The following is a 25,192-nucleotide window of genomic DNA, read 5'->3' as shown; positions in this document are numbered from 1 at the left end:
TTCTTATAAGAAGAGATCAGGACACAGGCAACACACAGGGAGCTGTGAAGCCATGAGAAGGGGGCCATTTGCAAGCCAAAGAGAGAGGTTTCAGGGAAAACAAACAAACAACAAAACAAAAACAACAATAAATAAAAACAAACAAAAAAACACGGCTGACACCTTGATCTTGGACTACTAGCCTTTAGAACTGTGAGAAAATAAATTTCTGTGGTTTAAGCCACCTACTCTGTGGTACTTTGTAATGGCGGCCCCAACAAACTAATACACTTTGCATTCTCTATCTCAGATTTAATTACATAAACAGGGAGATGCTAGGGTCTCTCAGAGCTCGGCACACTGCCTGAGTCATCACAGACGCTCCACTTGCTTGTCGAACGAAGTAACTAGCTCGTTTCAAAGCAGAACCCCCCACTCACCTAGACCTTCCATGCTTCCTTCTTTGGAAGGAAGACACATGGCAATGAAAAGACCCGCTGTTTCTGCTTTCATCCTCCTCGCCCTTCCCCTCAATCTCTGGCCAGCTCTTGCCCTTGAGTTCTTGCTCTGTCTGTGATGAGAACCAATACTTTCTATATTGTTTTTATTCATGTTTGGGGTTCTGCTGGCTAGACACATGGCTACCCAAAAGTCAGGATGTGATCTGAGCCTCTCGAATGGATAAGATGCCAGAGGGGTGAAGGAAATCCAAGAACCAGCATCCAAGGCCTAAGGAAATTGATCCACTTTGAGAGTGGAGGGGCTGATAGGGGGAAAACCAAAAAATCGTCTGGCTCTCTGGGGCCATATTTGCCCATTCTACGTCTTCTCTTTCGGTTTTATCAAGTTGAGAATTTACTTGCACTCTCCCTTCTGGTCTACCCAAATTGGGAGGGCCTCAGTTACATTTCTCTTGAGGCATTCTTCCCTTTCCACTTTGCATTTCTGCAATTTATGATTACACCTCTACGGGATTTTGGAGTTGTGTGAAAGCTGCGTCAGGATCATTTTCATCTTTGCAAGGAGTGCCTGGCCCCCAAAGGGACTGATAGAGTTGTTGTGGTGGTGGTTGTTTAAATGAATGAACATATCCAAAATATGTCAACCATTCATCCAACCCATCATCTATTAAGTGCATCATCAGTGCTGGCACTGTGCCAGATATGGAGATCTACAAGTGTCATCGAGGAACTCCAGACCCTATGAAAGTGCGATTAAGTGAAAGGCCCTGATGTGTCACGAAGAGACCTGTAATGTGTGTGCAGTGCTAAAGGGAACGCAGCAAAACAAAAAAACCAGACGATACAAGGGCAAGGGATCCCCTCTTGCTCCCTACCTCTCCTAGCTGTCCTTCAGCTTGAATACTCCCCTGGTATTTGCCTCATGACAGAGAGCATGGATTCATCTTATAAATGTTTATAAGTCCAGTTGTCTGAACTTTTAAAAAGCCCAGCTTTTTTTATCCCCTTGGGGAACTCCTAGATGGAATCAGGATTATGTTATCTCTCTGCCTACCTTACAGTCTTTCTCATTGATTTAGCACTGACTCCCAGACCACCTAGAGAGATACTTCACTTACTCACTTGAACTTCTACTTTGCACCATGCATTGCTGTGTTTTTCACACCTGCTGGGAGATCACGAGCTTCCTGAAGCAGGCACCATGTATACTTGTAGAATGTTAGAACTAAACTCAATGAACTTCATGGTCATTTGATCCAACTCCATCTTTCCTGGGGGAGAGAACCCAGAGTTAAGGACACTGACACATGCCCGTATGAACATACAGAGTTAGTGAGAGAACAAAACTAAAATGCAAAGCCAAAATGATTTGAAACAGCTATTAGGAGGCTGAGTGAGAGTCCTGACCTACTTTTTCCAAGGGCCAACATACTGAGGGGTGGTGGGGCGGCTGTTTCTTTCCTCTACTATCCTCTCTCTCTTGAACCTGAACCCTATAAAATGAAATAAAGCAATATTTTGTCCCTAATAATCATCCATCTGTGTGGGCACATAGCAAAATGCTATGTCTACAAGCCTAGGGTTGTGTTAACTCTACAGACTTTGAAATCAGATGGTCTTGGTTCCTATCACATATTTTCAGCCGCTTTTTGTCGTTCTTGTTAACTTCGGGCATCTCCAAGTCTCAGTTTTCTCTCTATAAAATAAAAATGATGGTACCTACCCCTTTTGATCTCTTAACAAGATCAGACTTCCAAAGCACTGGCACTGCTCAGGACAGAGTAAACGCTCCTTACGTTTACAAATGTTACTAAATCACCTTTGATACAATCTTCACTTGATGAACATGACAAGTAGAGATAAAAATGATAAGAAAGCTCACCATGATCATGTAAACCTTTCTTGTGCAGTTATACAATTCAAACCTCAGCATTCATATAGGACTACTGTTCTAAAAACTAATTCTTTTAAAGATACAAAAATCCTGCCTTTCCCACCAGAAACCACACCACTAGAGAGGTCCTGTCACTTAGTTAAACTAGTGCTCTCAGAAAATTCCTCAGGGAGGGCGTTTGTGTTTGCAGGATTGGAGCGCAGGCATTTAAGGTGAAAGCCATTATTCGTCGTATCTAATGCCCTTTCCACTCTATACAAAAACAGGAAACAATTAATTTCCTTCAGACATCAACCAGGCAAGTCGGCCTGGCAGCACTAGAGGTTTCTAAGGACTTTCTTTTGTAAATGATGTCATTAAGAGCCTTGTGAGTTTCCTTCCTCCCTGGCATGTGTCCTTCTTAAAGAGTAGAACATTCAATTTACTGCTCTTTTTCTTTCCTGATGGGTAAATAAAAATTTATGGTAAAAGTATGGAAAATAACCCCCATTACAGTTTCCCTTCGGCTCTGCCAAAACAAAACAAAACAAAACAAAACAAAGATTTACCGCAGAACTTGAGGAGTACACATACCAGGAAAGGCATTGAGCGAGTTTCTGAGTTAGAGCAGATTGTATTAAAGCTCACTGGATACCTTTTTGCCATGTACCGAGGATCTTGTAAGAAGCTGCTAAATGCTTTTTCTCTCCTCCTTGAAAGTCCAAATAAAACAATCCAGATATGCTCACAGTGGTATCCTAGGAACACAATGGAGATCAAAGGACATGCGTCTTCCTACCTGGGAGGTGATGTAGAATAAGGAGTTGGAGTAGAGGGAACAAGAAAGGGCATCCTCCCCTCTCTTCCCACCTCTCCATCTCCACCAGTCAGTGCACTCAACCCCCAAGCACTAGAGACCTACAGCAGGGTGTACTCCGGCAACATGGTTGGGGCACAGTAGATGAATTTCGTCTTCAGGTGCAATCACATAAGCAGATCTATCATATATTTGGCAGCTTAAAACGACACGTGGTTCACCCCATGGACTCTCCAACCAGGGCTGGGACTGAAACAAAACTGTGATAAAATTACCCTAAGGGTTTGTTAAACACAAAGATGTCCAGATCTTGCCCCTGGAGACTGATTTGGTGGAGCAAAGAAATCTGAATTCTTGGGGCACCTGTGTGGCTCAGTTGGTTAAGCATCTGCCTTTGGCTCAGGTCATGATTCCCGGGTCCTGGGATTGAGCTCCATATCAGGCTCCCTGCTCAGCGGGGAGCCTGCTTCTCCCTCTCCCTATGCCTCTTCCCTCCACCCAATCCCCCCCCCCCCCGCCAACTCATGCTCTCTCTCTCTCTCTCAGATAAATAAATAAAATCTGTAGAAAAAAAATCTGAATTCTCTGGAAGTGGCCGAGGTAGAATGATGATATAGGTGCTCAGAGCGTACTTACTGAAAGACTTCCCAGGAGAGTGTGTCGGGCACCACGTCTTCCTCTTTCAAAATTCATGAGCCCCAAGTCCTTCCTCCCACTCTCAACCTATTGTCTCATTGGAAATCAGTAGTCTGACACAGCTAAGGACGTAATAGCTGGAAAAGTCCTCTCCCAGAAATGTTATCTATTTTAAGAGAGAGAGAGAGAGGTTGATTGGTTGGTTGGTTGGTTTAAAAACAACAACAACCAAAAAAACCACCTTCACATAAAGGAAAGGTGGACACCCAAGGTAATGAGGAGCATTTCTTCGCAGGTGAAAGAGGGGACAGTTTAGATTTGAGCAGATTAATTAGAGGGACACCTGCTCATAAGTAACCGCAGGTGCAGCCCTGTCTAGCAGAACAGATGAACCCAGAAAGCCCATGTCTGGCTCTGTTGGGTGAGCCCAGGGCTGGTGATCCTATCCGGCGGTCTCATCCACCGTAACCCCGAGGGAGAAATGTGCCTGGCATTTCTACCTATGTGTCCTGAAATCTGAAATCTCTCTTTCCTCATTCTCAGAGCTTCTCGGAGACCTAAGCTCACAGTACAACAGACTCTTATCCCACTTTCTACCCGCCAGAGTCGTGAGTCACACTTGCTTTGTTGGGGATCACCGGTAACCAATTTCTTTCACCATTGTGTTTTATCTGGCACTCTACCAAGGCGGAATGTCACTGATCTCTGGAAAGCCCCAGAAAGTGCAGAAGATGATAACCTCAGTTCTCTGTGGCATTTGCCTCCAAGCACCTGCCACGTGGTATAAGAAAATGAAGATTGCTCTTCCCGAACCCAAGACACGTAATGCATGCATCACTGACGCAGGAGGTTCAAATCTGATTAATTATTTTTGCTGACCAAGGCCATTAAGAGAGTAAGGCATGGCAATTCTGGTGCCAGCGCATCCACTAATGAATCCCCAGACACTGGGCTAAGTATGCAACACCCATGATGCAGTCTGAATTTCCTGGCTACCCTGTTCTGAGTGGGAGATATTATGCCCATTTAACAGATGAAGAAAGAGGAGTTCAGAGAGATTCAAGTGGCCTTGATGAGGCCTGGAAAGCAGACAGCTGGAACTTGTTCTTCAGACTTCGCATCCTTAAGCACACTGAGAATTCTTTTTTTTTTTTTTTTTTTTAAGATTTTATTTATTTGACAGAGAGAGAGAGAGAGAGAGAGAGAGAGATCACAAGTAGGCAGAGAGAGAGGGGGAAGCAGGCTCCCCACTGAGCAGAGAGCCCAGCTCGGGACTCGATCCCAGGACCCTGAGATCATGACCTGAGCTGAAGGTAGAGGCTTAACCCACTGAGCCACCCAGGTGACCCTGAGAATTCTTGAGTAAAAGTGATTCCTTTGCAAGTAACCAATGTCCTGAATCAGGGGAGTGGGCACTCTGTAAAAGCATGTCCCTTTAAGTCCCCCAAACCCACACTCTGCGGGTGTATTAGGCACAACGGTTCCCCAGAATTGTGAATATAATTTAATCAAAACCATAATGTGCCCAAACACCCAACAGACATTCGTAAAGTGTTTAACACTCCAGAGAAGGGTATGTGACAACATAAAACCCATCCAAGCAACAAGCTTAAAATTGCATTTGCAAACTTCAGTCTCTCTTCAGCCAGAGACCGGCTGGCTCTTTAATCCCAGGGCATCAATTCAAATACTGTTCGCGATCTGACCTGACCAAAAGTGGTTCCTCCTGGCAGCCACTCGGCAGTCCCGCCAGACTCTCTGGAAACTGGGGCTCCAGGGGGCAGGGGCAGAGTGGCCTGCACACAAGCTGACTGCTACTGGCCTTTGCCAAAGCCCAGGGCAGAGCTGGGGAAACCTGAGGGAAAGATCATCTTCCATTAACAACGTCCCCCAAGGGGACCTCATACTTAAGGCAAAACAGCTGCTCCTGAGAATCACTGTCTGGCTCGTGGGGAGCTCGTGTCCTGCCATAAGCTCTGCCTCAATTCCTCATCTTGTCCAAGGCTCCCTCTTTCTCCAGTCCTCTTCTTTTTGAGGGCTTGGAGGCAGTGTCTGCAGGTGCACCAAAGGGACCAGAAGTGCTGGTGTCAGATTTCTTCAACAGCAAATCTCCAGATGATGCAGAACCTTCTAGTTTTGTACCCAGTTTGCTGCACGGGACCCTATCCGAGAACAACACGAACAGCTATGGTTTTTGAGCACTTAATGCCAGGCCGCCTGGGCCAAGAGCTTCCTGGAGGGATGTAGTTGAGGGAAGGAAGACTTACAGAAGTGATTTCCAAGATCACACATCTCACCAGTGGTGGTCCCGTGGTACAAGCTCAGTGAATCTGACTCAAAACCCAAGCTCTCCATCCCCAACCTCTACAACCTCCCAAGTCACAGCCCCTCCACAAGAGAGCCTCGTGTGAAAAATGGGCAAATCAAACCAATTCGAGATTTTAAAGGGCCAAACCGGAATAGGTAAGGCATTGTAGGAGGCAATTTGTTTCTTTACTTTGCCTGTGCTTTGTCATTGTTTGCCAGAAGTGTTTCTAAATTTTGAATCGGAATGCTGTAGTCAGAACATCCACATTCTGTCTTCCCACTTTTGGCCATGCCATTAGCCTCCTACATGCCTGTCTTCTGAAAGCATTGGAATTTTGAGTCCCTGAAGAATCTCTAAAAATTTCCTTGGCTTGATCATTGCATAATCTCTACATGGCTGACCGTCTGCAGCTATGGAGGCAGGGTAGGTGCGATGTGGAAACCAGTGAAGTTGGAGAGGCTCTGAAAGTAACTGATGGCTATATGATGAGCTGTGGAGCTGGGCCTTACAGGAGGAATGGCAGGTAGTGTTCATGGGAAGGGCCAGTACTGACCTGTTATTAGAACATGAGTGGAATACTGTGTTGAGGACTCAGGCTTCCCCCTACTCAGCAAAGAGTGCCAGGATTTATTCATAACTTGTTATTTAACCACTGAACCCTTTCTTGGAACAAAAGCTTTTAAAGACTCCATTAATACGACAGATAAAAGTGGACTTGCTCAGACCCAAGGAGAGTTGAGAAGCCTGAAGCACATGCTACTGGCTTCCTTGAATTCCTATAATCACTGGCATCTTACTTTCACAGATATCCTGTGGCTCCTTCGAGAATAATTTAAAAATTATTGACGAGATTGTTCTCCAGGGTTCTTTTATGCGCTGACTGTGATTCCCTGAGACACCGAGAGCTCTTACAGATCATTGGAAGCATCCACAAAGAAAAATGGAGGCTTTAGCTGAATGAAATCCATTGAATCATTCTTTACAGAGTGGTGAAATGACCTCAGGCAAAGACAGGTTTCCATTTCAGCCATTCCACAGATGTCTACGTGGTGAGCCCCACCACCCGCGCGTTCCAGCGGTCATTATCTCGCTTGGACCTACTGGGCCTGTGTCCTCCTTGGCCTCTTTGCTCATGCTGGGCCCCCGCAGTCTGTCTCCATAGAGACAGAGAATAGGTCTTCTAAAGGTCAGACCAACACACTTCACCATTCAGCCCTTTGCAGGGACTTCACCCTTGACTGAGAACAAATTTCCAAGTGCTCACCACGAGCTACAAGCTCCCACATGTGCTCCCGGATGGCCTCGTCACCCATTTTTCCTCACTTACTCTTCTCTTAGAGCAACGGTTCTCAAAGTGTAGTTCCTGACACCTTCCCAGGGGTCTGGAGGTCACAGTTATTTTTATTCTAATACTAAGATGTTGTTTTCATGCCTATTTTGTCACAGGGGTACATGGAACAAATGCTTTCTTGATATAGTTTCAGATTCCACATTGCAACTACCCTCTAAAGACTACTAGGTGTTGAGTTTTGATGTACAGTTTACAGCAATGCATGGTTTAGGGGCCCTGGCCCCTGTGTATAACGTTGACTCCGCAACAACTTAACTACTGATAGCCTACTGTTGACCAGAAGTCTTACCAATAGTCAATTAATACACATTTTCCTTTTTTTTTTTTTTTAAAGATTTTATTTATTTATTGACAGAGAGAGAAAGAGAGAAGGAGCACAAGTAGGGAGAGCACCAGGCAGAGGGAGAGGGAGAAGCAGGATCCTGCTGAGCAGAGAGCCTGATATGGGGCTTGATCGCAGGACCCTGGGATCATGACCTGGCCTGAAGGCAGCTACTTAATGGACTAAGCCACCCAGCTGCCCCAAGACATATTTTCTATGTTATATTAATATACTGTATTCTTACAATAAACTAAGCTAGAGAAAAGAACATGTTGTTGAGGAGATTATAAGGAGTTACTAAACCAAATAAATAAATGCACTTAAAAAAAGGGAGGCAGGAGAGTGCCTGGCTGGCTCAGTCGGAAGAGCATGTGATTCTTGATCTCAGGGTCATGGGTTTAAGCCCCAGGTTGCATTTAGAGTTTACGAAACTAAATTAAAAAAGTAAAAAATGAAAATGTAAAGAAAAGAAAATCATAAGGAGGAGAAAATGCATTTACTGCACTGGACTGTATTTATTGGGAAAAAAATCCATGTGTAAGTGGACCCACAAAGTTTGAACCCATGTTATTCAAGGGTCAGCTATAATAGCAAAGAAGAACAACTGCAAATATATAAAAGGTTATTAAAATACTTCCATTTTCCAACCATGTATCTGTGTGCGGCCAGATTTTCTTCATACACTAAAATCAAAACAACATACTACAACAGATTGGATGCAGAAGCAGCTATGAGACTCTAGCTGTCCTCTAGCAAGCCAGACATTGAAGAGATTAGCAAAAATGCAAAACAATGTTACCCTTCTCATTAGTTTTTGTTTTGGAAAATAGTTATTTTTCAGAAAATTTTTATATCAGCATATGATAGGTTTATTATTGTAATTTTAAATGAATCAATACATATTTTCAGATTTTCTGTTTCAACTTCTAGTATGTCGAATATAGATAGAATCCATGTAACCAAAACTCTCAAGGATCCTCAATAATTTTTAGGAATGCTGTAGGGTCCTGAGACCCAAAAGTTTGAGAACCACTGCTCTAAACTCACTGGATCTCCCACTGTTCCTTCCTGTGCCAAAAAGAGATTTGCTCTAAGGAATTGGTTCACATGAATTCCAAGTTCAAGATCTGCAGTCAACAACCTGGAGACCCAGGAGAGATGATGGAGTATGTTCCAGTCTGAGACTAAAGGCAAGAGAAAACTGATGACAGGCAGGCAAAAAGAGTTCTTTCTTAGTCAGCCTTTTATTTTATTCAGGTCTTCAATAGATTGGGTGAGGCCCACCCACATTAGGGAAGACAATCTGTTCTACTCCATCTACTGATTCAAATGTTAATCCTAACCAGAAACACCCCCACAAATACACGCAGACATCTGGCCCAATCCAGTTGACATATAAAATGAGCCATCACACTTTCCATTGATTTGGATCACTACTCAAACATTATTTTATCAGAAAGAGGTTCCTCTATGCCACCCTATGTAAAATAGTATTAGCACTCCAATATCCCTTCTATCTCTTTAACCATGCTTCTTCTTCATGTTTTCTTAGCATGTCTTACATTTATAAATGATATTCCTATTCTTTTATTTCTCCTTGTCCAACTACAATGTAAGCTTCTTAGTCTGTTGAACATTTTGGTTCCCTGTTGCAGCCCCACTGCCTAGAACTGGCACATAGTAGGTCTCAGTAAATATTTGTTGACTAGATGAATAACTACATCACACTATCTGGATAGAATTAAGATTATAACTAAGGTTGGGATGCCTGGGTGACTCAGTTGGTTTAGTGCCTGCCTTTGGCACAGGTCATGATCTCAGGGTCCTGGGATTGATTCCCACATCAGCCTCCCTGCTCGGTAGGAGCCTACTTGTCCCTCTGCCTGCTGCCCACCCCCCTGCTTATGCTCTCTCTCTCTCTCTCTCTCTCTTGCCTACTTGTCCCTCTGCCTGCTGCCCACCCCGCTGCTTGTGCTTGCGCGCTCTCTCTCTGACAAATAAATAATAATTTTTTTTTTAAAAGATCATAATTAAGGTTTGAGAAAGCAGTTATCAGGGAGGAAGTACTGACTTGCCCTGAAGTGGATTGCGATGTGTTTGTATCAAACATGGTGCTTTAAGCAAGGGAGATAATTATTTCTCTTTCACCTCAAAGTTTGGAACTAGGCAGTTCAGCGAAGTGTGGCAGATCTGCTTGACAAAGCCCCCAGAGACTCTCACTCACAGACCTCTCTTCTTGGCCCAATTTGGCAGGTCGAGCGCTAGCCATCCCATCTTAATTCCAAAAGAGAGGAGGGAAAAGACTAACAAGAAAAGTGAAGCAAAGGGTGCATAGCTATTTTTAAAGAAGGATTTCCAGAAGATGTTACACAGCAACTCTACATACATTCAATTTGCCAGATTTCATCAAATGGCCACACCTGGTTGCAGGTGAGTCTAAGAAATATGCCTGTGAAATATTCTAGGTGGACACTACCTGGATAACACTGGGGGTTGCCACTTAAAGAGAAAGAGAGGAATAGATATGGAGGGACCATTAGCAGGCTCTATTACAGTAGCTACTGTTGGAGCCTGCCTAGGAAAGGAGCTCCTTTTTTATTAAGAAACTGCCTCAGCCTATACCATTTCTTGTGGCCCTGGAAATATGATCTATCCAGTACTTTCTCTACCAGATGTGGGAATGTGACTCAGGTTGGATGAGCCATGACCGTCTATCCTCACCTCATTGATTGGTCAAGAGATGAGCACATGACCCATGCAAGGTCTGGGATGGGCAAAATGTGGCCAGATAGAACGTTCTTTAAGATGTATATACAATAGTGGAAAAGCTCTTTTGCCCTGGGACTCCTAACCTGGGAATTAGAGAATCTGGGTCAGTAGTGACCTCCATTTCACCTCAGCTACATATAAGTTCTTATCAGCAATAGGAGGAAATGAAGCCACCATACAAAAGGCAGCAGATCCACAGGGTAGAGAGATGACATCATTTGAATTCTTTGATCCAAGTGTGCCTGAAGCCTAATGTCTTATTCCCTCTTCGGCTTAAGTTGGTTTTTGTTGGGTATCTGTCCCTTTCATTTGAAATTCCTGACTGAAATGTCTATCATTGACATGATTTCTTTAAAATTATTCTAAAATGTTATTTACTATCTAATAATGATTAATTTCTGAAAAGGAGAGTGTGTATGTTTGTACCTCAAACACACATTTTTGAAGTCTGGGTTGCCTCCTTTGAAAACTCCCCCTGACTGAGCTTTCCTTTCCACTCTCTCTGCCCACCCCTGCCGGCTTGAGGCTCTCTACTTTGTCACAGAGCACCTGGGATGCCATTTAACACAATACCACACTGCACTGAAATTCCTTGTTTCCAGCACAAACTGTCCCTTGAGATGACCATTTCCTTGATGACAAGGAACTATCCTATCTTATTCACCTTCATATCTTCATTTTCCCAGAACTTACCTCACTATTGGGCATATAGTTATGCTTACATTAAACCTGATGCTGCAAATATGTACCCACAACTTACTATCACAACCTTGTGGTAGAGGGTCTAAATTACTCTTCCATTTCCTTTAGAAGGTATCAGTCAAATAAATCAGGTCACCTTGAAAGTGGAAACTACGAAACTCAAGTAATAAATTATATCACAATCACTGTTCAGCTGACTCAGAATAAGATTCTCGAAAATGGAATTGCTGAAAGGTTTCTAAGCAAAACCACCCCAAAATAGCCAACCAATGCCTGTAATTTTAAATAAATCTCAACAAGGATCAAATCATAGGAATATAGTTTGACAGGTAAAGCTTGATTTATAATTGTGAAATTCATAATGCATTAAAGGATTTTTAAAATATTCTGATTCATTTTTGCAAAAGAAAAAATAAAATGGTTTGAGGTCAGTAAATTTCCAGTAGTTTCTCTCCTTGAGTTGAAAAGCAAGGTCTGATGCAATCATGGAGCCTAAGCAACCAATTATTCCAACTGGCTGCATTTCAGTGTCAAAAAATAAGTGTGCCTTTTGGGACACAAGTAGATATTAAATCAACTATGAATTTTTCCAGTTTATAAAAGAGAAAAACATGCAACTTAAAGCGTAGTGACTGCAAGTATTTGTAGGTCCTGTAGGGGACTCTTTTGAATTTTCTCAAATCTTAATATCCATTATGCCCCCTCCCACTCCTCACCTCTCTTTTTACTACCCAATGTCATTTCCTTACTTCAATACAACTTTGTTCCCACCAACTCCCATGGTGCTGTCATGTAAGATATATCACACTTCTATATGTTTATAAGTATAATTGTATAGCTATTGTTTGATACCATTGATTTTTAAATCAGGGAACAGAAAGGAAAATAAATATACATTTATATTGCCTTTTATGATAATGTAATTACCATTCCCAGTGCTCACTGTTTTTTCTCAAGGGTTCATATTACCATCTGCAGTCATGTGCCTTTATCCTAAAGAATCTTCTTTATTATTTTTAGTAAAGTGGGTCTGCTAGGAATAAATTCTCTCAGGTTTTATCTGGAAATGTCTGTATTTGGCCTTCATTTGTGAAGGATAGCTTTGCAAGACACAAGATTCTTGGTTGGCGGGTATTTTCCTTCAACACTCCAAATATGTCATTCCACTGCCTTCTTTCCTCCATTGTTTCTGAGAAGTCAGCTATCACTCTTAGCAGGATTCATACACACACACACACACACACACACACGTGTGTGTGTAGGCCCCATTTCTTCTGATGCTTTCAAAATTTTCTCTTTGCCTTTGTATATCAATATTTCTACTGTGATGTGTCTCTTAGTAGATCTCTTTGTGTTTATCCTCCTTGCAATTCACTGAGTTTTTGAGATTCATTGATTGATTTTCATCAAATTTGTAATGTTTTCAGCTTCTTTGTGGCAGGGGCCCTTCCCTTTCTGCTCCTTTCTGCCTCTCTTTATCTCTTCTGGCACTCACATGACACATCTATTGGTATGGGTAATGATGTTCCTCATTTCTCTGAGGTTCTGTTCATTTTTCATCATTCTTTTTGTTTTCTGTCCTTTGGTTTGCGTAGTCTCTATCCATCTAACTTCCACTTCACTGATTCTTTTAAATTTGTTGGTTCCTCTAGTGAATTTTTCATTTCAGTTTGACTTTTCCATTTGGTTATTTTTAAAGTAATTTCTCTTAATCGATATTCTTTCTTTGCTGAGATAGTGTCACCATAATTTCCTTTATTTCCTTAAGCATGGTTTCTTCACTTCTTTGAACATACTTAAAACAGCTGCTTTGAAGTCTTTGCCCACTAATATGACAACTAACCCCCCTCATAGTTTCTGTAGCCTGTTTTTCTTCTATGTATGAGTCAGACTTTCCTGTTTCTGTCTTTTTTTTTTTTCTTCCAATGGGACATTTTAGGTAATGTATAGCAGCAATTCTGGGTAATGATTTCTCTCTTCCCTTTCTGGGCTTTTGTGTGAGCATACAGCATATATTTGTTTAGTCATTTGCATATATTATTTTAATGAAATGTAATTTCCTCTTCCTGCATCTGACAGTATGAAGCCCCAGCATATACCCAGTCATCCTGGAAAGGCAGTGATTTTAGCAGGGTTTTTTTTTTTTAATCTTCTCGTTCCCTGACTTCTCTGTTTAGTTGTCTGCTCTTTTATATCCCACTCAGCTATTGGACTCCACTGACTGCTTGTAATTTTTCTCTTCTTTCTCTCTTCACCATAGATTGCTCCTCAGGTTGATCTAATTAAATGCAGGCTGGGGTAATTGGGGTCCAATCTTTGAAACTTTTTTCTCACATCAGGGGGCTCATAGAAGCTACGTGTTTTCCTGATTCTTTCTTGTAAACTAGCTGGCCTAGATTTAGTTTGATGCACAGAACTACCAGCCCCTCTTAATTTCTTTCTTCCAGATCTTCATTGCTTTAGACAATGCCCTTAGGTTTGAACTTCCCCTTCTTCTGTTTCAAATAAAGTCAGTTCCTTTGGTGGCGGGGGGGGGGGGGGGGCTTCAGAGCTCTATGTTTTTACTGGCTGCATCCCACCCCCTGGGCAAAATCTCTGAGCCACTGAACCAGGTGTTAGACAGTGACAGGGGCCTGCTTCTCTTAGAGAGACACCTCCGCTTTATAAGCAGAGACCTGGGGAGAGGTAGTAGCTTCTATCCTTCTCCGTTTGCCTCCGCTGGCATGGGATCTTCATCCTGTGTCCGCTACGGTGAGGATAATCAGGGACCCATTATTCTCAGACTACCATGCTTGGAGTAAAGCCTCCAACCTATGAGTAGGGGCTGGATGGAGGAGAGGAGAGCCCCGCCTCCTGGAAGCACCCACCAAGAACTTAGTGTCTATAACGTGAAGTTGTATAGGATTAGAAATGTTGGCCTGTTGCTCCTGGTAAAATACCGTGCCCTTTCATTGGGAACGGAGCGGAATGGCAGCTCTTTCTGGCCACACCTGCCTGGATCAGAGCTCCTACCAAGCTCAGCTAGTAAGGAGAGACAGGGAGGAAGAGGGTGATGATTCAAGGACCACCGATTCTCACTGATCTTACATATTTAGTAGATTTTGCTGAACAAATATTTCTCCCTTTGCTGTATGTTCTCAGGACAATTTCCAGAAACTCTAAAGAGTTGTGGTTTGGTGTTTTTTTAAAAAAATCACTTTCACTAGTTATTTTGTAGCCCTGGAGAATACGTCTGTCAATCTCTTAACACCTTCCAAAAGTCTTAGCCCCTTTTAAAACACAGAATTCCATAAGCTAACATTATAATGGCTAGTTTTGGTTCTCTTTGCTGACTTTGATTTCAAGTTGTAATAATAACAGCTAGTAAGAGAGAGAGATGCTATTTTTTCCTGATCAAGTGGACTTGATTCCTTTCAAATGAACTAACTTACATGCAAATCTGAAATAGAAGTGGGGCGGGGGGGAAGGGAAGCAAGTGGGAACAACATTTTATAATCTGTTATTAAAAGTATACAGTGTTTCCCACCCCCCCCCCCAGTTTTAAAAAGCAAACACCAAGACTAAAGTGAACTTACAGTTTATGAAGGAAATCAAGCATGTGGGTACCGCCTACCAAGTGGAGACCCCCGTTTTTATTCTGACCCTACTCCATTTTAATGTGAGCAAATCACTATGAACCCACATATGAATTGCTGCATCTACTCCATGATGATCTTGTTTTCAACATGGTTTCACTAACTGGAACCACTTTGAGTAGGGTACATGTGAATTAATAAAAATGTTACTGTTGTAAGAGCAAACATTTGTTGAGTGCATATGCCAAACCCCTTAAAAACTGTTTTAAATTTATTATTCCAGTCAATTCTGATAACATTACTATGAGGGAATTTGGATTATTACTGTTCCCATCTCATAGATGAAGCAACTAAGGCACAGAGAGGTTAAGTTACTTGCTTAATATCACACAGTTTATCAGTTAGTGATGAGGCTAGATCTGAAGCAAGACAGACTAGTTTCTAGAACTTTACTGAAGCTTTGGACTATACTAATACTTAAAAAAAAAAAATGCTTTATTACCAAAGAGGGATACAGTAATCTCTTAAAAGTGGTGCTTAGGAAAATTCTCTAAGAGAGAAATTATCAATAGATATTCACTTATTCAACAAACTTTTCTGAGCACCTATTACAGCCACGAACCCAGATTGTTCAATTAAGCATGGAAACTAAATACCAACCTTTTGGGAGAAAAGTTGACTCCTCAGAATGGAAAATAACTTCATGAGAATCAAAAACCAGGAGTCACACTGTGAAGCAAAAGCTGGGATTGTGGAAAAGGTCTTAAGATTTTAATGAGCATGTACTACAAGCCAGGCACCATGTTAAGCTAAAATGCTTTATGTAAGTAATTTCATGTCCTTCCTCCAAAAACCACAAGTAGTTAAGAGTTCAGACTGTAAGTCAGCCTTGGGGGGGAGTCTGAATTCCAATTCCATCAGAGACTAGCTGTGCAAATCAGATACATTATTTAACACCTCTGGGCCTGTTACCTTTTCTGGAGACTGAAGATAATAATACTTTGTAGCAGGTAGGGCTGTATTTCAGCGGCAAGTAAAGAAATATCTGATAATAGTGGCCTAAACAAGTAAGGGTCTACTCCACATAACAGAGAGCCCAAGAAACAGAGACTATAGGTGTTGGCGTAGCATTTCCACAAGATCAGGGCTGGCATCTGCAATGTTTTTCAGACTTTTCTTGGGAGCACAGGCTAGCTGTTTCAGTTCCAGACATCATGTCAGTATTTAGGGCAGAATGAGAACAGAAGAGGGGACCAGCCATGACGGTTCTCTTTGATCCATAAAACTAAGGCAGAACCAGCAGATTTCTGCTACATCTGCATGGCCAGAACCCTGTCCTATATGGTTACTCGAGCCACAGTGAAGCCTGAAAAGCAAATACCTAAGAGACACATTATCACCCCCACAACATCGGGGTTCTAGAAGCAAGGCTGGGGAGAATGAGTACTATGGGAGAAGTGCCCAAACAAGCGTCCACCACACGATTTCACGGAGGATTGAGAGAATTCATGGGCAAACTTAAGACAATCTGAGGTCCTCATCCAGGGCCAATAGAGGTTAGCTATTTTATTTGCAAATTAAGAGGTTGAACAGCTTACTGAATTCAAGCCACAGTTTCTCTACAACAGAGACAAGATTTAAAGGCAGCCTTGTGGATGCCAAAGCCTATGCAGTAACAAGTAAGTAAAGGGTATCTACAGTGCCCTTATCGTGATGAGCAGTGGGAAATGTATAGAATTGTTGAATCATTATGTCATATGCCTGAAACTAGCAAAGCATTGTACAGTAATGATACTTCAATTAAAAAAAAAAAGTCATTGGGGCAACTGTGTAGAGGCATTTACAGGGTGATGGGTATTGAGGAGAGCAGGTGCTGTGATAAGCACTGGTTGTTATGCTTAATGAATTGCTGATCACTACATCAAAAACAAATCAGGCACCATATAGTGGCTAACCAAACATAATAAAAAATTAATAAAAAAGAAAGAGTTATTTCCCTCCCGAACTCCTTTTTATGCTCTACTTAACAGTCATGGTTTTTTCCTCCATAGAGGGGCTAAGGTATAGCTCAGCCAGAGCCCCTGCAGTCCTTCGTGGAAAAAGAAGCAATGTAGCTCTTGTCCTAAGTCTTTGAATCACCAGACAACTACCTAAGATGAAGCAGAAAGACATCTGCATTTAACAAAAAACTCTCATATTTAATAGAAAAATTGCCATGAAGCTCAATTGTTGGATTAAGCATGGAAGCCAAACACTGACCTTTTAGGATAAGCGTTGGCTTCTCTCCGAATGGAAAACAACTATATGAGAATCAAAACCTGATGTGTAAAGTGTCCCCTCAAAGCAAGATATTCGAAAGATGTTAGAAGCTTTAGCCAGGAAAACAGACATCTCTATTTTTCAGTTACAGAAACTTACCATTACTAATTAAAACCACAATATTGAAGTCGATGCCTCCCCTACCGCATGAAAGACTTGGTTCCGTCTCTGCAAGGTGTAAGGAGAACGTGAGGTCTGGTGACCTCATACATCATAACCCCACACATATAATTACTGTGTACAGAGGTGTCTGGAGAGCAGATTTTTAATCAATGCCAGGAAAAGCCTGCATTGCATTAATAGAAAATGTAGAACACATGGTTCCAAGTCTGTTTGCTTAACCATAAAATGAGCAGAGTCTTGCTGACTCGACTTCTTCCCATAGGGAGAAAGAGCAGAAGATAAATTTCCCGAAGACACAATCTATGTCCACAGGGCACCAACGGCAACGCTTATTATTCTTGAGAAGTTCAAGGACCATCAACTTTGACCTTGCCAAGTAGGAACATGAAACTGACAATCATAGCAACAATCAACCACCCACACAACAAACCACTGACCACCGCCATCACCATTTCAAAAAAGGACATTTTGAACACCATGCTACCAGGATGGACATACTTATGTGCCAAGCAGAAGGCAGTACTTCACGTGGAATGAGTTTTACTGAAGTCTTACTGCCTCCTCCAAATTTTTCTTGCTTGATAGGCCACACATCAACATTTAGGTCACAGAGTCCGTCCTGGCATTGTTTTCTCGGATGGACTATTGGGACACTGGGTTTCAAGGACAATCTCTGGGGCAGGATTATAGGCAGGACCCAGGAGTTTCAGGATGCAAGCAATTAAAATTCTGTATTAGGAAATTTTGACAGTGTTTATCCATAACGGAGCAGAGAATTTGGCAAGGATTTCCCAAGCGCCTCAGGGTCTGCCTTAAAGTAGCGCCATACTTTCTTTAGACTCTGGGTTCAAGTTCCTCATATATTCATTTTAATTCTATGCCTAGAACCTAGACCCTTTGAGGCAGCGGACTTAGATACATGCAATGATATCTACTTACTGACATGGTGTGAGCTTGATGACTGTGCGTTCTGCAGAAATCCTAAAAGCTCATCATAGCAGTTGATGAATGTCCCTGTAAGCGGGTCTGAGGTAAAGACAGGTTTGTCCAAAGAGCTGAGAAAAGAGAAAACTGTTTACTGTCCCTGGAAAACTTTCACGTTCACACACCCAGCTCCAAGTTGTCTCATGCACAGACTGAGCATACGCAGATGGTCTGAGGCTGACAAAGAAGTTCTCTCTAGAAAATTCAAATAAAATTGTTCCAGGCTATCCACATTAAAAAGCTGAAATAAGAACTTTATAAGCTTATAAGCCACATTTTCTTAGACATGTGTGACCTTCTCCAGGTATTTATTGTGTAATGGTAACAGAATAATCACAGGAGATTGGTGCAGGCAGGAAACTTGGAGACCATCTTAACCAGTCTTCTCATTTTTCAAGGAAACGGACCCCAGTGAGGTTGGTTGATTTATCTGAGGCCATCACAAGAGACACTCGTGAAGAAGCTGGGATATAAAACTCTGGTTTCCTGTTTTCCAGAACCATGATCTTTCTACAGTATTACCGACTCTCTGGCTGATAAAAACACCTTCTGCTTTCATATTCAATTCAATCAAAACAGCCCACAGTGAGTGCCAAGAGTGACTCGCAGTGGCAGTAGATAGTTAAGGGACAATAAGCATCATAAACAGGATAATGACATGACCTCCACCCGCAGTGAGTCATAATTAAACGGGAAGGACTTCACACACCCAAGTAACATGTTTTTGGGGTAAAAGTTTATCTTGAGAAATAATAAAATTGTTGAATTTTTCAACCCACCCAGTTTGCTGACTCCTTTCCTCTTTCCTACTATATTCCTAATATCTAACATGTGCGTGTTACACAGACTATCTGGTAGAGGCAACCAGATAGCCCTGTTGAAAAGAAAGTCCTCTAGTGTTTACTTCTCAGTGTTGGAAAATAGGCACAAAATAATATCCTTTATGCAATTCTCCTTTGTACAAAACTCTGCACATTGATCTATCCTCTGGCATGCAGACTTAAAACTGTAATACCAATCAAAATAAGACTGTCACTCAAGTGAATGCACATTCATGTTCCAAATGAATACCATCACAGTAAAAGCCCTGAAGGAGACAACAGAACCTCCAAAACTGTATGAAAAATTCCAGCAGCCTCTAGGAGGAGAAAGGCCATAAAATGTATTGCATCCTGCTGGACGTCTGTCCATATATATATATATGCAGCTCATTGACTAAGATTAGCTTGGTTGACTAAATTCTTCTTTCAGGAGATAATTTGGGTAGAGGTGGTGGTAGAAAAGAGAGGTGGTTCTAGAAATGACGGATCGGGATTATAATTTTGTTGCTTCTGCTTACATAGCTGCATAAACTAAAATGCAAGCTCAGCGAGGGGAAAAACTGTGTCCCTCTCCTTCATGAATTTATCTCAGTGCCGAGACGCAGAATGTACCTACAAAATCGTGGATGATAGATTTTAATCATAGTAGACACTTTAGAGTTTCTCTACCTGTAAAAAAAGGATACTGCCACTCATTTCACAGTGTGTAATGAGTCTGGAATGGGCAAATGCACACGTGGTAGGTAGCACGGTGCCAGGCTCATGGGAAAAGCTTAATGAGCAGCTGTGATTAGAGACAATAAGGCTTTGTACTTTCTTGAATGGGGATTTTCATCTAATTTTAATTAGAGATTTATAATAATATTCTCTCTTATAAGCCGAGAGACAGTAATGAGAGTCTGCAGTGAACAGTTAGCCCGAGAATTCTCAACCTGGGTACTACCCACTTCCGGGGGAGCACTGGAGATAGGCCAGGAGATTGATTGTTCCAGAGACTGGGCCTGGTTAGCATGCTGGGACCAGAGTGTCAGACGTCCGGTAACAGGTGGGATAGTCCTGCACAAAATACCCCGACGGCCCCCATCGTGCTCTTACTGAGAAGCACAGTGTAATCTTGAGAGGCAATGCGGTTACTCGTTTCCTGCCACCTTTCGTTTTAAAACCCAATGTAGGAGTGCCTGGGAGGCTCAGTCATTAAGGGTCTGCCTTTGGCTCAGGTCATGATCCCAGAGTCCTGGGATTGAGCCCCGTGTGGAGCTCCCTGCTCAGGAGGGTGCCTGCTTCTCCCTCTCCCACTTCCCCTCTTGTGTTCCCTCTCTCACTCTCTGTCAAATAAATAAATAAAATCTTTAAAAAAATAAAACACAATGTATATAACTTTATGAAAAGTATTTGCAAGTGAAATTACACTTATCCCTATTTTGTTGTCTCACATGTACACAAAGATGTATCAGGTTCTATCACAGTATACGATAAATTCAGTTAAAATGTCATAATCATTTTTTATGATTGCACCAAGGAAAAAAGTTCTCATGAAATAGTCAAAGAACACGGCACTGAAAGCAGAAAACGTGTTTGCAAAAGACATTAAGGATTTTCATCTTGTCAAAGAAGCAACTGAGACTTTTCATAAGAGTCAAAGAAAACCACTTTGAAGAACTCTTACTTCCCTCCTTCTGGCCCTGTATTCCATAGAGAGAACATCTGTGTCCCGTTAAGATTTTAGTTCCCCTGCTGAGCAACAGTCTTGCCAGTTTCAAGCCTAAGTTTTGCTTATTCTTTTGAAAAGACGAAGCCTCCCTTCAGGAGCGATGATACAAGAGCAAGGCACGGAAGAGGGAGAAACAGCTCGAAAATGTGAGGTCGGAGATCTAGAATAGGGACCTTCCAAGTAGAGGGTTTGTGTATTCCAAAGAGCATACAAGAGATAGAAAACTGTTCTCGAGCTCTACTTATATGTATCTCTCTATATATAAATGGACAGTGAGATCATCTCCTGAACCCTGTGTCAGACAACATTGTGAGGTATTTCACAGCATCAAGGGACTGGGGACAGGGGCGCCTCACCCATTCCTCTATTTTGACATATTACAGTTTATTGTGTTCAGTTAAATGGACTTATGGGTTATGTTACCTGTTTTAACTAAACCAAACACCGCAACGTAGACAATGGTCTTTCAAAGATTTCTGTAAATCACACCAGATTGAAGACCATACCAATCAGGCGAGCACATGCAAACAAATGAGAAAGAGCTAAACCAATGCTTGCTTCATAGCATGAGTTCTACCAAAGCAACACCGCTAGACAGAAACGTGAGACCGGCTGCCCGTGTCCGTGCTGCCTAAAAGGACTGATGACAAAATGTTCTAGAGTGGTGCTGTCCAACATGGTAGCCACCACCAGATAAAGTTATTAAACTTAAAAAAAAAAGTTATTAAACTTTTCAAATACACCTCATGACACTGAAAAACTAAAAATTTTTATTTTTCAAACTTAAATAGCCACTATTTAAATCTATGGTGGCTACTATCCTGGACAGTGCAAGTCTAAGAGGTAATAAATAGGGCCAAGTTCTTAGGTTTGAATGCAAATGCTGCCACTTACAAGCTGTGTGACCTTTACCTTAACTTGTCCATGCTTCAATTTCTTCATCATAATCATACTGCCTATGTCCTGGAGTTGTTGTTAAGATTAAGTTAGTTAATGCATAGTACTTAGAATATTGCATCATATATGGGGCATTTTTATTGGCCCTTAATCAGACTGGAGAAGAAAAAAAGAAATTCACTTGAAATACAAATTGACAAATGCTTAGTACTAATGAACCTTGAACAAAGTTTATAGTGGGCTATAAGTTATTAAATACTATGAAGATATCACAAACTTCAGGACATTTACTAATAATTTGTCTCATCTTTATCCTTCCTTGTATAATTTTCTTACAGATTTTATTTACTTACCTGACAGAGATCATGAGTCAGGCAGAGAGAGAGGGGGAAGCAGGCCCCCTGCCGAGAAGAGAGCCTGGTGCAGGGCTCCATTTCAGGACCCTGAGATCACCACCCGAGCCAAAGGCAGAGGCTTAACCCACTGAACCAGTCAGGTGTCCCCTTGTATAATTTGATGATGAATATTGTAGCTATTAATCCAACTATATAAACTATGTAGTAACTTTAAATGTGAATGACATTAAATACACCAATGAAAAGACAAAGATCGTCAGCACAGATTTTAAAAACCACCATCCAAAACCAAACTATGTTATGCACTAATATATACTTATAAATATATACACATTAGATACATGTACTTTTTTTTTTTAACTAATGGAGTAAACAAACAAAACTGTTTAGAGATTACTGGGCTAAACCAAGAGAAATGTTTATTTTAGCAAAGCAAAACAAAACAAAAAACAGTGCTGGGTCTATTACCATTCAATTACTATGTTTAAGTCATGTAGATAGAGATAAAAAAATTTTTTAAAGGATCATTGCCAAGAACTTTAAGTCTGTGATCAAACAGTAAGGATATTCTTAAGTAAGGTCTGACCATTAAGGGACAATAAATGCTCTAGAATAATTGGTTGAGAAACCTCTATTTCAGTGATAATATAGTCCAAATAGTATAAATTCCAGGGAAACATTTAAAAAATCAGACTTACAGAACAGCTTTTTCCAAGATTATAGTAGACGTTCCTTAGATTTTCACAGATGTGACAGAAGAAAGTTCCACATTCAGGTAAGTTTGGGAAAATACTGTGTTAAACAGGGTTCTTTACTACAGAACTTCTTGGAACTTGTGAGAGGCCTCTGACTGTTAAGTGAAACTGTAAGAGGGAATATGCATTTTCTCAATTATCTCCAATCACAAAAGTCTCACTTTTTTTTTTTTTTTTTACAGTATCTAATTAGGGAAAAAAAAAATTTTCCTTTTTATGGTTAGCCCCTCGGCCTGTTCTTCTCTTCTCGTAAGAACTTTTATATTTCTGCTCTTAAGCTTTCCAGCTGTCACCCTTTGGGTCTTTATCCTTGCTCTCTGTGACCTCTCTCCAAATATTCCTCTCTTGTAAAATGCTGAGGTGAGGAAAATGAAATTTTAGCTCTTCAAAAAGTAAATAATTTAGGTTATAAAAATGATCAAAATACACACTCATACCCTAGAAGGAATAAAATTCCAAGATTACAATTCCTTCTTCACAAGTATTCCCAAATACCCTTCACCCAGTTTCCCATTAAGGTCAAAAATCACCGTAGTTCATTTGTCCAAACTAAGGAATGAACACTGGTGCATTAACGAAACTCCAGAATGTACTTGGATTTCACTAGTTTTTTCACTAATGTTCTTCTTCTGCTGTAGGATCCGATCCAAAAAAACTCACTGCCTTGTTGTCATGTCTCCCTCATCGCCTCTGGTGGGACAGTCTCTCTGTCATTTGTTTTTGTTAGTTTGTTTTTTAATTTTTTATTTTTTATAACCATGTATTTTTATCCCCAGGGGTACAGGTCTGTGAATCGCTAGGTTTACACACTTCATAGCATTCACCATAGCACATCCCCTCCCCAGTGTCCATAACCCCACCCCCCTTCTCCCAACCCCAAATTTAAGGGCTTTGAGGAATAACGGTCAGGAATTTTGTAGTGTCCCTCTGTTGTTTGTCTGATGTTTTTCTCATGATTAGACCAGATAGATTGGCATCGTAGGGTTTTATATCCACAGAGGTGTCCTTCTCACCACATCATGCTAATGAGGACATATTAACACGACTTACCACTACTGCTATTTACATGGTCACTTGGCTAATGATGCGTCTGTCAGCTTTAACTGGAAAGTGACTATTTTCCCCTTCCATAGTCTATCCTTTGGAAGTGAGTCATTCAGTCCTGCTTACACTCAAAGGCAGGGTTGCCAGAAGTTGAGTTTTAAAAGGACAGTTCCACCTGGGCTGGAGCCCATGAGATATGTTGAAATTTCATGTCTTTATAGAGTAAAAGGTTGCAACCAGGAGAGATGAGTTAGGAGAGGCGGATGGGGAAACGAAGGAGCTTCCCAACTATTCACCAGACAAGGATTTCAAAGGAACCATGACACTTTGATCAAAATGTCTTGTTCAAGATTTTCTAAGACTTCAGTAGTAAGGTAGTGTCTCCATTCTCTCCTTGATAATCACCCAAAGGAAACAAATATCGTAAACTTCAACTTCAAACAAGGTGAAGAAGTGTGAAACACAATCCACAACCCATGAAGCAGAGAACGTGAAGCGGGACGCAAGATGATCAGAGACTATGCCATCCTGGCAACTCTCAGGCCACTTCAGCAAGAGAAAGAAGTCAGACAAAAAAATAAATTAGAAAACTAAATTTATCGGGGTGCCTGGGTGGCTCAGTGGGTTAAGCTTCTGCCTTCGGCTCAGGTCATGATCTCAGGGTCCTAGGATCGCGTCCCGCGTTGGGCTCTCTGCTCAGCGGGGAGCCTGCTCCCCACCTCCCACCCCGCCTGCCTCTCTGCCTCCTTGTGATCTCTGTCAAATAAATTAATAAAATCTTAAAAAGAAAACTAAATTTATCAACATTAGACAAGAGGTAATAAAATTATCATCATTTACAGATATGGATGCTTTTAAGTAAAACCCAAGAAATACATGTAATGTCGCAAATAGTGAGAATTTAGTCATATAGTTATGCTGGCTAATTTTAGGTGTCAACTGGTCTGGGCCAATGGATGCCCCCCTACCTGGGGTGTGTTCGTAAGGCTGGTTCATGAGGAGATTTGCATATCGGAATTGGTGGAATGAGTGAAGGCGCCAGCCCTTCCCACTGTGCATTGGCCTCACCAGAACTGCTGAGGGCTTCCACAGAACAGGTGTAGGAAGGTTGAATCCTCTCTCTGATGAGTGGGGACAGAGACCTTCTGCCCTTTACAGTCTTGGTTCTCAGGACTTCAGACCCAGACTAGAATCTGTGCTGTAGGCTCTCTTGCTCTCAGGCTTTGGGACTATACCTCTAGGTTTGCTGGGTCTCTAGCATGCAGACAGCAGATTGTAGAACTTCCCAACCTCCAAAATTGTCAATACCTTATAACAAATATCTACATATTTCTCGAGAACCCTGATTAATGCAGTAGCTAAGCACAAAATCAGCATAAAATAATCTTA

The 25,192-nt window shown here is 41.6% G+C and overlaps 1 long non-coding RNA gene across 1 annotated transcript; it reads right to left on the bottom strand.

Annotated features, from left to right (window-relative positions):
- Positions 1 to 2,638: 2,638 nt before the first annotated feature.
- On the bottom strand, positions 2,639 to 3,926 carry LOC131828010 (uncharacterized). Its single transcript, XR_009352182.1, has 3 exons — positions 3,767 to 3,926; positions 3,236 to 3,390; positions 2,639 to 3,071 (listed from the first exon to the last, which is right to left on the bottom strand). It is a non-coding gene; the product is annotated as an uncharacterized LOC131828010 (long non-coding RNA).
- Between the last annotated feature and the right edge of the window lie 21,266 nt (positions 3,927 to 25,192).

The sequence above is a fragment of the Mustela lutreola genome, chromosome 3 (assembly GCF_030435805.1).
Source record: "Mustela lutreola isolate mMusLut2 chromosome 3, mMusLut2.pri, whole genome shotgun sequence".
Taxonomy (NCBI): Eukaryota; Metazoa; Chordata; class Mammalia; order Carnivora; family Mustelidae; genus Mustela; species Mustela lutreola.
The sequence above is the reverse complement of the archived record's forward strand: the minus strand, read 5'-3'. Positions and strand labels throughout refer to the sequence as shown.